Source organism: Somniosus microcephalus, chromosome 6, assembly GCF_052327205.1.
Source record: "Somniosus microcephalus isolate GS21.2 chromosome 6, FLI_Smic_1.0, whole genome shotgun sequence".
NCBI lineage: Eukaryota > Metazoa > Chordata > Chondrichthyes > Squaliformes > Somniosidae > Somniosus > Somniosus microcephalus.
This window is the reverse complement of record NC_140992.1, coordinates 46877530-46891160: the sequence shown is the minus strand read 5'-3', so window position 1 is coordinate 46891160 and position 13631 is coordinate 46877530. Positions and strand designations below refer to the sequence as shown.

At 50.3% G+C, this 13631-nt stretch overlaps 1 long non-coding RNA gene across 1 annotated transcript in view; it reads left to right on the top strand.

Annotated features, from left to right (window-relative positions):
• Positions 1-13631, top strand: part of LOC147115675 (uncharacterized) — a 165892-nt gene that overhangs the window by 96802 nt on the left and 55459 nt on the right. The window contains exon 3 of the long non-coding RNA XR_015078662.1: positions 8074-8165. This is a non-coding gene — a long non-coding RNA (uncharacterized LOC147115675). The remainder of the gene's footprint in view (positions 1-8073; positions 8166-13631) is intronic.

Genomic DNA, 13631 nt, shown 5'->3' with positions numbered 1-13631 from the left:
CTGTAGAACACTGACAGCAGAACTGTCAAAATCAATTTGCGCATGGTCCCTTTAAGGAAACCGGCAGATGACGCGTCATCAAGTGATGTCATCAGACCCGCTTCCTTCAATTGGCTGGCAAACGTGCTGGGTGGGATAAACAAGCCCATCAGCGTAAGATCACTTTGGACAGCGGGCTGGAACCAGCAGTGGAGTCGTACCCCGCCACCGACCCCAGCCACACCGGACCCGCCAAGGTAGGCGAAATCGCGGCCTTGGTCTCTATCTTCAAAAAGACATTGAACTGAATTAATATTTACTGTAGAAAAGAAAAGAAAATCAAAAACATCAACATTATCTTACCTCCTCCTAGAATTTAAAAGTGAAGACATAAGCAACGTGCCCTCCCCAAACAGCGATAACCCAAGCAGAATTAATGGTGTAGATGTTTGGCTTCACTGCCTGGGTGGTAATTTAGTGGAGTGGATTGCCCGCTCTTTATAGAACCCACCCAATTTTCATTCCGGGCTGTGAAGATAGAAATCTATCCCAATTACTTCAATATAATGAGTTGGAAGTTTTAGGCAGGCTAAAAGGACTTAAAAGAAATAAATCCCAAGAGATATATGGGACCAGAAATTCGGGTCTCCACGGGTGAGTACGCATGGGGTACTCACCCGTAGGCCCAATGGAAGTGCCGGTTTCGTGCATGCACTGCGCATGCGCGGGAAACCGGAACTTCCGTTCCCTTAAAGGAAGGGGTTCAGAGGTTGAACGTGTGCGCCGGAGAGGCAGCGCGTACGCCTGGAACTTCCATTTTTTTTGCAGGTTTCCCCGGGAGGGTAAGCCTCCAGGAGTTACACTTTTAAAAAGCAGGCGCAAGGCCTGCTTTTAACAAGGTAAGTGGTGAATTAATTAAAATTAAAACATTTTTTCCACAGGTTTATTATTTTTAAATACTTTAAAGAAAGGTACGTTTATTTTTAGCCCTGTTAGAAAATGTAATTAATTTTTTCAAAAATTTGAATTATTGTTTAAAATAGTTATTTTATGTAATTTATAGTTATTTTAAAAATGTGATTTAAAAAAAAAGTTATTTGAAGTTTTAGTGATGTTTTGGGGCTTATAGTATTTATAGTTTTGACAGCTCTTCCTGTCAATTTTATGAATGGGCATTTCCCTGCTACCATTGGCTCTCCATGGCCCACGTGATCCCAGGGGACGCTTCAAACTAACTGCGCCCCTGGGATACGCAAGCACTGCGCGCCGGCAGTTGGAGCAGGCCCAGGATAAGAATCCCACGCGGGCCCACAGCTCAATGGCCGGCGCGCTAGGTAAGTGCAGGTCGGAGGCTTGCACCTGAGGGAAGCCTTCGACCCGAATTTCTGTATTTATCCCAGAGAACTGAGAGACACTAGAGAGGAAATTTGTGAGGCATTGAAGACCGACCAGAAACTGGGACGGTATCAGTAGTTTGAAAAGATGCTAACGTGGTGCCCTTTTTAAAATATGGTTACAAAACAGACTAGGGCAACTACGAAGCCACTTGTCTCTCACCCTGTGTAAGATAACGAATTTCAATATCAGGAGTAAACTTCAGAATTATCTGTACAGCATTAACTTAGTAAACCAGTCAACATGGATTCAGAATGGGAAGATCCTACCTTACCAAATTCCTTGAATTTTTGACTAAGTGACATCCCAAGTAGACTGTGGGATGCCGTATGATGTGGTGAAATTGGACTTTCAAATGATTTGGATGACTTGGATGAAGGGACTGAGTGTACTGTAGCCAAATTTGCTGATGATACAAAGATAGGTGGGTTAGCAAGTTGTGAGGAGGACACAAAGGGCTCGAATTTCCCAGGGCCATGAAGGCAGGAATGGAGGCGTATGGGGTGTTAAAATTGCAAAAAGTGGTGGGCGGGCCCAACCCCGCCTCCATGCCACCTCCAAGCAATTTTCAAGAAATCGTGTTTACTGCTCCCGTCTCCGTCCCGCCTCCAAGAGGCGGGATAGGCCCTTAAGGCCCTTAACAAGCACTAAATTGCCTCTATTATCCCATTTTGAAAGGCCTTTCCGATTTTAACCCTTTTTCCACATGAAGCACGCCTGCTCTGAAACACGACGGTGAAACCTGGCGGGAGCAAAATTGGATTGCTGACTATTAGCTGCAGCTCCACCATTAAATAGGATATTTGATCAGCCATCATTTGCAGGTGGCAGGACTTTGTAGTCTCAGGTCTGGGGGAACTTTTAGAAGGCATAACCACAGCTGTGGAAGTTTGGAGCCTGACACCCATCTCCAGTGTGACTTCCTGGGAAACCCGTCTCGCCACCTTGACTGAGCGCTTCATCAACTGAGACATATACCAGAAGCATGGGAGCCATTTATTTCCTCCCCTTCTGGACATCAGATGAGGACGAAGACCAGCCGTGGCACCAGCAGAACCAGGAACAACAGCAGCACCAGCAGGAGCGCCAAGCTGCTGCTCACCCACCTGAAGCTGCACAGGCCAGGAGATGCCCCCCAAACAGGGCCTACAGACACAGAGTCAGCTACCTCAACATGTCTGAGCAGCAGTGCCAAAGGCGGCTCCGACTTTCGCGAGAGGTAGTGGGTGACATCTGCGCAATGCTGCAACAAGACCTGGAGCCCAGAGGACCAGGTGGACAACCCTTACCAGTGGCCGTCAAAGTCACCACCGCACTCAACTTTTTTGCCTCTGGCTCATTCCAGGAATCAGCAGCAGACATTAGTGGCATCGCCCAGGTGGCCACACACACTTGCATCACGCAGGTAACCGATGCCCTTTTTGCCATCGTGCACAATCACATCCATTTCACCAAGGATCAAGCAAGTGTCACGGCGCGTGCGGTTGGATTAGCTAATCTGGCAGGTTTTCCAAGGGTGCAGGGCATCGTTGACTGCACACACGTGGCCCTTAAGGCACCCCATTGCAATCCAAGTATTTTTGTCAACCGCAAGGGCTTCCACTCCCTCAACGTTCAGCTGGTGTGTGACCACAAGAAGGAAATTTTGCATGTTTATGCCAAGTACCTTGGCAGTTGCCATGACTCCTTCGTACTGCACCAGCCTAGTGTGCCTCCGCTATTCAGTCCGCCAGACCAACTTAATGGATGGCTACTTGGAGACAAGGGCTATCCCCTGAAGACGTGGCTAATGACGCAGTTGAGGAGCCCATTCAACAAAGCTGAGGAGAGCTACAACTCCAGCCACATTTCCACCAGATCCATAATCGAGCAAACCATTGGTTTGCTGAAGATGCGCTTCAGATGCCTGGATAGATCAGGTGGAGCCCTGCAATACTCAACAGCCAGGGTCTCCAGAATCGTCATGGCACAGCATCGTGGCTTGCAGATTCCTGAGGACCAAGTGGCTCCTCACATATCCTCCTCAGATGAGGAGGAGGAGGAGGAGGTGGAGGAGGAGGTGGAGAAGGAGGAGGAGAGCGAAAACGAACATCTTGCAGAGGCCCATCAACCAGCGGCAGCAGTACGCGAGAACATTGCTGCCCGGGAGGCAAGGAACGCACTCATCCTCGCCAGATTTGCTTAGTCTAGCCAATCAAGCACGTTTGCCTCGCAGCTTCTTACCAGAGCTTTGACAATGGCCAAGAACCGGCGGATTCCTAACAATTTGACCACCATACTGACAATTGCAAGTAATCCTAAGCCCTCAATGTGGAAGTCCCATTAGCGAAATGACACGCTACAACTGCAGCAGTAGCCATCAGATTTTTTATTTACAGTAACCATCTGATGGCTTTTTAACATTAAACATCAAATTTCATCCAAGCGACTACCCTTGTGACTATTTGTGCAGTATCTTTCTCTTACGTGTGCTCCTATGTGGTGCTTCCCCTGTGGCTTCAGCAGATGTGGAGGCCCCTTGCTCAGTTTCTTGCTGCTCCTGTCTCGACACCTTTGGCAGATGTCCTCTGGGGTTGCGAACCTGTGAGGGCTCGCCAACAGTCTGCTGCTCCTGCGGCTGTGCAGGGGTTGAGATGCTGATCTCAGTTGGTGGGGACTCTGGTGGGGCTCTGACTGAGGGCTCTGCAGTGGCATGGAAGTGTGAGCGCTTGGAGAGGAGCCCCCACTTCCTTGATGTCTGCCACCAACTTCCCTCTCATGGGTCAGGTCCCCCTCAGTGCTTGCAAGTGGCTTGAGAGCACCTTGCTGCACATCAGGGGGGCCATGGGGACCCGTATCTGCACTGGCAGTCCTACTCAGAAGGACTTCCATGAAGATCTGGTTTCTCTGTTCAATAGATGACCATCGCTCCTCCAGAGATGTCATTCTATTCAGAACACTCACCATGTTTTCTGCACTCTGGCGACTTATCACCTCCATGGAGGTTGCCATCCTTTCAATGATGATGCGTTCATGCGTCAATGACTCCACAAAGGCTCTGCTCATGTTCGCAATGGACTCCTCCATTTGCGCCACACTCACAGCAACCCTGGGGACAAAACCTGCCAGAGACTCCTGCATCTGTTCCTGGAGTTCCAGCACCGCTGATCTTGTGGATGGACCCAGAGGCAGAGGGTCGACATGCAGCTGAGCTGAACTGGGAGAGCCCTGCGCCCTCCAACTAGGACTCTCCACTGCTGTCCCTGTCTGCACAATCTGCTGATGCTCACTTGTGAGCTGTGATACACCAGGTGACAACACTGCACTATCTCGCGAAGGTACCACCGAGGTGTGAGTGTCTGCACTGGTACTGGGTGCGCTGAATTCTGCTGACGCTGCGCCCTCAGAGTTTGCAGCTTGCTCTGAGGAGTCTGGATGCTCAGGCTCTTCCTCCTGGCTAGTGGGGACGGGTGCTTGCGATGGTCCTGTGGGGGAGTAAAGGAAAGAGTCAGAGGTGGGATGCCAAGGTTACATGCACATTGCATATTGCAGATGATCATAAGTCCATCTGTTAGAGCTTCAGAATCATTATCAGCGACTCAAGCAATGTCAATGAGAGAGATGGAAAACTGTTCTGTCACCAGCTTGCTGTGATGTCTGTCCGTCCCCCACTTGCGCATCCTCCTCCACTTCCACAATCTCCTGGACCGCATCCTCCCAGGAGGTGAGCTGGGCTACTGAGGGTGGCCCTCCTCCTGTCCTCGCCCTTTCCCTCTTATTGTGAGCTCTCTTTTCCTGCAATGAGGGAGACAAGTGGAGTTTGAGTGAGAATGAAGGAGTGAGTGTAGAGAATCCATAGCATAGATGCTTAGAAGGAGACAAAGATGGAGTGAGGTGGCAAGACCAAGGGCCCTCCCTGTGTGTTGTAAGTTGTTTTCATAGCATCACAGTGATAGGGAGTGTGAGGGCTGCATAGTTAGGTGAATGTGACCATAGAGAGAGAGGGAATGGGTAAGGGTGCATGGATGTCAGTGTCAAGTGGGATGTGGAGGAAGAGATTGCTAAAGCTGAGTGCTGGTGAGGAGAGGCAATGGGGATCAGGTTGAGGGTGATGTGAAAGTCATACTCACTTTTCTAGTGCGCAGAAGGTCATGAAACCTCTTCCTGCACTGAAGCCAGGTTCTGCAGGTTATCGACAAAGGGTTGACCTCCTGGGCCACCTGGATCCACACAGCCTTGGTCTGCTGGGGAGGCTTCTTCCTCCCTGAAGAAGGGAAGAGCACCTCTTTATTGGCTCTTGCTCCCTCCACTAAAGCTTGCAGGGCGACGTCATCAAACCTGGGAGCAGACCTAGGTCTCTCGCTGGTCATTCTGCCTCCAGGTCCCTCTAACATGAAAGGCCAAAAGGTTGGCAGTCTGCAGAAGAAGCACGGCTTGTTGCAGACCTTAAATGCAGCAACAATGATGATGTCATCGGAGGCGAGTTTCAGACTGAAAAAACTAATTGGGCCATGGGTTCCCACACGCTGGAACTCAATTGCCCACTTAAGTTAAAATCGCATCATTCTCCCACATCGATTTAGAATTGGGTGGCTAACACGAAAAGTGGATTACACGACCCCAGCCCGCCCCAGTGACAAAATCCAGCCCAAAGAGTCTGCAAAGGGATATTGATAGGTTAAGTGAGTGGGCAAAAATTTGGTAGATAGAGAACAATGTGGGAAAATGTGAGGTTATCCACTTTGGAAGGAAGAATGAAAAAGCAAATTATTATTTAAATGGAGTGAGACTACAAAATGCTGCGGTACAAAGGGATCTGGGGGTCCGAGTACATGAAACACAAAAACTTAGCATGTAGGCACAGCAAGTAATTAGGAAGGCTAATGGAATGTTGGCCTTTATTGCAAGGGGGATGGAGTATAAAAGTAGGAAAGTTTTGATGCAACTTTACAGGGAGCTGGCGAGATCGCACCTAGAGTACTGCGTACAGTTGTGGTCTCCATATTTAAGGAAGGATATACTTGCATTGGAGGCAGTACAGAGAAGGTTCACTAGGTTGATTCCTGGGATGAAGGGGTTGACGTATGATGAAAAGTTGAGCAGGCTGGGCCTGTACTCATTGGCGTTTAGAAGAATGAGAGGTGATCTTATTGAAACATATAAGATTCTGAGGGGGATTGACAGGGTGGCTGCTGAGAGGATGTTTCCCCTAGTGAGGGTATCTAGAACTAGGGGGCATAGTTTCAGAATAAGGGGTCGCCCACTTAAGACGGAGATGAGGAGGAATTTCTTCTCTCAGAGGGTTGTGAATCTTTGGAATTCTCTACCCCAGAGAGCTGTGGAGGCGGAGTCACTGAATATATTCACGGCGGAGATTGACAGATATTTGAACTACAAGGGAGTCAAGGGGTATGGGGAGAGAGTGGGAAAGTGGTGTTGAGGAGAAGATTGGATCAGCCATGATCTTATTGAATGGCGGAGCAGGCTCGAGGGGCCGATTGGCCTACTCCTGCTCCTGTTTCTTATGTTCTTACAAGAAAGACTGCTAATTAAGCTGAAAGCTGTGGGGATTTACAGTAAATCTTGGGAATGGATAAGAATTTGGCTGATGGCTAGATCTTTTTTCTAAGAGGAATTGTCTGGGTGGGGTGCCCCAGGACTCAGTGCTGGAACCACTCCAGTTTCTAATTTACACAAATCACTTGGATTCAGAAACTTAATGCAAATTAGTCAAAGATTGATCGGTACATGGACTCTAACAGAGTAGTGGAGGTTAAAATCCCTGGAATCATTTAAGAACCAATTAGATGTGTAATTGGGGGGTTGGGAGTTGGGGGCGGGGGGGGGGGTTGTTACAGGGAACTTAGGCATTGGCATCTTTCTGGATGGGTGAATTAAGATTGGCCAAATGGTTTTCCTCATCCACAAATATCTTGTCATCTTCCTACTAGCTGCCCAAAGTGCAAAGGTCACGTTCCTCCGCAGATTAAAGAGTCCTACGATTTCTGAGGTGAATTACCTGTTGAAGATGAGATTTTGTGTAAAGGGAACCACAACCCATTAATTCACATATTAAAAATACTCAAAAGTTGATGACTGCCACCATCTCAAATAAAAGGAAAAGGAATTATCAAGAGGGAGATTCATCAAATCTCCATTGAAGTTGAAGGGCTGTGTTTTATAAAGTACAGTTTACGCTAAACGAACAATCACTCGAGGACTCTAAAATAACTGCTTGTAAGTTTTAAAAAAACATATTTTTCTCTTTTGTTTAAAAGAGAGCTAAGTTAAGGATGAGAAAAGGCCATTCTGTCCATCAAGCTTATCTCTCTGGTATTTCAACTCAAAATGCCTAGCATCCAACGGCATATTGAACACCTTCAACATCTTTAATTTTACTACATTACCTGATAGATCATTCAAAACATTTATCACCCTTTTAGTAAAGAAATTGTTTCTAAGAATATTAGTATAATTGGGAACATTATGTTTTGTGTAGCTACTGGAGTAAAGTATAAAGCATATAATTAAGATAAGTACCCAATTGATTTAAACCAGCCCTGAGTTACAGTGTGTAGGTTATATGTTTTGTGAAGCATTTTCAGAAATAAAGACACCAAGTAATAAAAAAACCAACTGTGTGTGATGTGAATAAAAGCTATCATTAAAGCCTAACCATTTGATTTTGCCAATTCCTATTTTGTTTTCTGTTTTTTACAGATAGCATTTTACTTTCCTTCCTCTCAATTCCTCTCAACCCTTATGCTTCGTTCAGTTTAAAAAACAGCATGGGACGTTTTACTACATTAAAGGTACTATATAAATACAAGTTGTTGTTAAAAAAATATGAACGTTGGGAGATCTTCAACTTGTCTGCTGTGTTGGAGATTTTGGTCAATTTTAGGATTTTTTGTCATATTCTTCTTTCATTTAATAGTATATATTTATTAATCATTATACTTCTCAGCTGAGTTTATTATATATGGTTTTATCTGTTTTGCCTTATTTAATTATGATGCTTAATGTGGAATGTTTTTCTGCTAAAGGTACTATAAAAAAGGTTTAAAGTGTTCAAGAAGGTCAGACTAGACAGGAAAGGAGGTGGAATAGTCTAAATGCCAGGGACACCTGCAAAGTAAAGGAAGTAAATGAGGAAAATTATCCCAACAAGCTATTGGGAGGTATTATTATCTATATATATAAAAGGATATGTCTATCTGTCTGTCTCTCTGTCTGTCTCTCTGTCTGTCTCTCTTTCTGTCTCTCTGGCCGGCTATACAATCAAAAGTTATAGAGCGTACCTACGCATATGTTATATCAAAAGAAAGCTCATCATTAGGGGACTCTTGTAGGCGTATTTACTTTTTGCTCCGACAAAAATTGTGCCGACGGTCAGACAAAAATTGTGCCGACGGTATCCAAAAAATGTTCAAAATTCCTCTCATTATCCGCTCATTTGCATCGAGTGGGGGCGGGTTCATTGTGTGTGCAGGCGGGCCATCCTACAGTTGAATGACGTGATGATTGACCAATCGTACAGTTCAGTGACCTGACGGTTGACCAATCGGTGCGTGTGTGGGCGGGCCTTATCATTCTGAACCGAGGTGAGTCGCCGCCATCTTGATTCCAAACTTTTCATTTCTTTTTCCCACTTTCTGCGTGTTTCTTTTCAAATCTACATTTCCAGCAAAAAAAAAAGTTGCTTTTAAAACACAAATTGTTTTTAAAAAAAGTTAATTAATTTGTAAATCTTTTCTCTAACCTCTATAATTCTCCTACCTTTCACCGTTTTTCCAGGCTTCTCCAACTGCCAGCAGCGCAACTCTAGTCCCAGGCTCCCGGCCTAGACAGAGACAAACACTGGCAGAGGGGAGAGGGTGTGCTGCCTCAGCTCCATTCCCGGGGTCAGTAGGTGGGGAGGCTTCATAAGCAACTGGGGTAGGTCGCAAGCCCCGAATAATAATCTGAAGATCCTGTGTTTGCAGCTGAGGAAATTTCTTCTGCTGACAGCCCCAGGTTAACGGCAGCCATCTTTGTCAAGGAGGGCGAAAAGTTTCAGTGCGACGCCATTTTGATTCAGTGTGTAACAGAGTGCATGCGTGGCCATCTTAGTACAGGAACATAGAGTGGGTGGGGCTTCTGTGCTCCAAATCGGGTCCTGGTGACCGAGACAGACAATCGACTGTGTGGGCGGGGCCTAATCTTTCCAACTGAAAAGCAAGCGGCGGCCATTGTTTGTGATACAACACACTGTAGGTGAGGACCTCTTTTTTAATAAAAAGATTGGTGTGGTTGTAAAGTGTATGTTATAGAAAGATTTACCAAAAATGTTTTATAAGTACTTTAGGTTTCATGTTTCCCCACCCCTTGCTCCCCCCGCTCCCTTTCCCCCCCTCCCTTTTCCCCCCTCTCCCTTTCCCCCCCTTCCCCCCTCTCCCTTTCCCCCCCTTCCCCCCCTCCCTTTCCCCCCTCCCTTTCCCCCCTCCTTCCCCCACACCCCCTTCCCCCGAACCCCCCTCCCCCCTCCCTTCCACCCTTCCCCCCACACCCCCACACCCCCTTCCCCCCTTCCCCCCCACTTCCCCCCCACACCCCCTTCCCCCACCCACACACCCCCCTTCACCCCCACACCCCCTTCCCCCCTTCCCCCCACACCCCCTTCCCCCTTCCCCCCACACCCCCTTCCCCCCACACCCCCTTCCCCCCCACACCCCCTTCTCCCCCCCCACACACCCCCACACCCCCTTCCCCCCCACACCCCCTTACCCCCCACACCCCCCTCCCACCTCCCACTTCCCTCCCCCACCCCCCCTTCCCCCACCCACCCCTTTCTCCCCCACCCCTCCCATCCCATCCCACCCCACCCACCCCTTCTCCCCCCCCCACCCACCCCACCCTTCTACCCCCCACCCACCCCACCCTTCTACCCCCCACCACCCCACCCTTCTCCCCCAACAGACCCCACCCTTCTCCCCCCCACCCACCCCACCCTTCTCCCCCCCCCACCCGCCCCACCCTGCTCCCCCCCACCCGCCCCACCCTTCTCCCCCCCCACCCGCCCCACCCTTCTCCCCCCCCACCCGCCCCACCCTTCTCCCCCCCCCACCCGCCCCACCCTTCTCCCCCCCACCCACCCCAATCTTCTCCCCCCCACCCACCCCACCCTTCTCCCCCACCCACCCATTTCTCCCCCACCCCTTGCTCCCCCACCCCTTGCTCCCCCACCCCTTGCTCCCCCACCTCTTTCCCCTTTCTCTCCTCCCCTCTCTGTCTCTCTCTCTCCCTCCCTCTGTCTCTGTCTCCCTCTCTCTCACTCTCATTCCCTCTCTCCCTCCTTTGCTTTCCCTCTCTCTCCTTCCCTCTCTCTCTCTCCTTCCCTCTCTCTCTCCTTCCCTCTCTCTCTCTCCTTCCCTCTCTCTCTCCTTCCCTCTCTCTCTCTCCTTCCTTCTCTCTCTCTCCTTCCCTCTCTCTCTCTCCTTCCCTCTCTCTCTCCTTCAATCTCTCTCCTTCCCTCTCTCTCTCTTTCCTTCCTTCTCTCCTTCCCTCGCTCTCTTCTCCCCCCGTCTCTCTCTTCCCCCCGTCGCTCTCTCTCTTCCCCCCGTCGCTCTCTCTCTTCCCCCCGTCGCTCTCTCTCCCCCCGTCGCTCTCTCTCTTCCCCCCAGTCGCTCTCTCTTCCCCCCCAGTCGCTCTCTCTTTCCCCCCAGTTGCTCTCTCTCTTCCCCCCAGTCGCTCTCTCTCTTCCCCCCCAGTCGCTCTCTCTCTTCCCCCCCAGTCGCTCTCTCTCTACCCCCCCAGTCGCTCTCTCTCTTCCCCCCCAGTCGCTCTCTCTCTTTCCCCCCAGTCGCTCTCTCTCTTCCCCCCGTCACTCTCTCTCTTCACCCCCGTCGCTCTCTCTCCCCCCCGTCGCTCTCTCTCTTCCCTCCCAGTCGCTCTCTCTCTTCCCCCCCAGTTGCTCTCTCTCTTCCCCCCAGTCGCTCTCTCTCTTCCCCCCCGTCGCTCTCTCTCTTCCCCCCCAGTCACTCTCTCTCTCTTCCCCCAGTCGCTCTCTCTCTCTCTTCCCACCCAGTCGCTCTCTCTCTCTTCCCCCAGTCGCTCTCTCTCTCTCTTCCCCCCTGTCGCTCTCTCTCTTCCCCCCGTCACTCTCTCTCTTCACCCCCGTCGCTCTCTCTCCCCCCCGTCGCTCTCTCTCTTCCCTCCCAGTCGCTCTCTCTCTTCCCCCCCAGTTGCTCTCTCTCTTCCCCCCAGTCGCTCTCTCTCTTCCCCCCCGTCGCTCTCTCTCTTCCCCCCCAGTCACTCTCTCTCTTCCCCCCCAGTCGCTCTCTCTCTTCCCCCCAGTCGCTCTCTCTCTTCCCCCCCGTCGCTCTCTCTCTTCCCCCACAGTCGCTCTCTCTCTTCCCCCCCCAGTCGCTCTCTCTCTTCCCCCCCCAGTCGCTCTCTCTCTTCCCCCCCCAGTCGCTCTCTCTCTTCCCCCCCCAGTCGCTCTCTCTCTTCCCCCCAGTCGCTCTCTCTCTTCCCCCCCAGTCGCTCTCTCTCTTCCCCCCAGTCGCTCTCTCTCTTCCCCCCAGTCGCTCTCTCTCTTCCCCTCCAGTCGCTCTCTCTCTTCCCCCCCAGTCGCCCTCTCTCTTCCCCCCCAGTCACTCTCTCTCTTCCCCCCCAGTCGCTCTCTCTCTTCCCCCCCAGTCGCTCTCTCTCTTCCCCCCCAGTCGCTCTCTCTCTTCCCCCCAGTCGCTCTCTCTCTTCCCCCCCAGTCGCTCGCTCTCTTCCCCCCCAGTTGCTCCCTCTCTTCCCCCCAGTCGCTCTCTCTCTTCCCCCCCGTCGCTCTCTCTCTTCCCCCCCAGTCGCTCTCTCTCTTCCCCCCCAGTCGCTCTCTCTCTTCCCCCCCAGTCGCTCTCTCTCTTCCCCCCAGTCGCTCTCTCTCTTCCCCCCCAGTCGCTCTCTCTCTTCCCCCCAGTCGCTCTCTCTCTTCCCCCCCCAGTCGCTCTCTCTCTTCCCCCCCGTCGCTCTCTCTCTTCCCCCCAGTCGCTCTCTCTCTTCCCCCCAGTCGCTCTCTCTCTTCCCCCCAGTCGCTCTCTCTCTTCCCCCCAGTCGTTCTCTCTCTTCCCCCCAGCCGCTCTCTCTCTTCCCCCCAGTCGCTCTCTCTCTTCCCCCCAGTTGCTCTCTCTCTTCCCCCTAGTCGCTCTCTCTCTTCCTCCCAGTCACTCTCTCTCTTCCCCCCAGTCGCTCTCTCTCTCTCTTCCACCAACAACATGCCCTCAAAAGACCCTCGGCACCGCCGGGCACTTCAGCTAGTATAGTATAAAGTGAGCAAAGATAATGTAAGGGCCTAAACCAATAAATCCCCAAGGATAAATCGTATATACAGAACAGAATAAGTGAGACTGTAAATTAAATCTGCAAAATGCTGATGGTCACTGTCATGTTTCAGGATTTTTGACAATTTACCTGGGAGGAATTTGGGTAATTTATATCAAGATGTTGTTATTAAGTTGAACTCAGCACATCTGGGGTTAAATGTGCAGAACACACATTTTTAGGAATGAGAATTAAATCCAAACAACCAGCTAGAGAAGAAGTGCTTCCCACATACCATATCAATTTGAGACAATAGAGGTTTGTTATATAATAGGTTAGAATTGCATGTTTTATGTGAGCCCAGGAAGGAATAGTTGCCAGGGAAGCCCACACTTAGCAGAGCAGCAGCCAGTTTGATTGGGGAGACCAAACGCAGATTGGGTGACCGCTTTGCGGAACACCTCCGTTCAGTCCGTAAGGGTGACCCCGAGCTTCCGGTCACCTGTCATTTTAATTCACCGCTCCATTCCCACTCGGACCTCACCGTCCTTGGCCTCTTGTATTGTTCCACGGAAGCTCAACGTAAACTCGATGAACAGCAACTCATCCTCTGATTAGGCACTTTGCAGCCTTCCAGACTCAATATCGAGTTCAACAATTTCAGATCATAACCTCGGCCCCTATTACTTTTTACTTATAATTTTTTCCACCTCTTTGTTGTGGGGCCTCCTTTCCCCCCCCCCCCCCCTTTCCTTTTGTTTCTCTCTCTCACCTGGCAGCTGTCTCTTACCCTGCCAGTACACTTCACACCTAATCTCAGCTGCCTTTGTCTCCACAGGCCTATTACCATCTCATCTGGCTTCGAATACCTTTTATTGTCTCTTTTTCTCCTTTTGTTCGATCGCAGTCTTGCCTTCGATCTATTTTCTTTTTCCAGTTTTGAAGAAGGGTTTCGACCCGAAACGTCAACTCAAATTTCTCTCCAC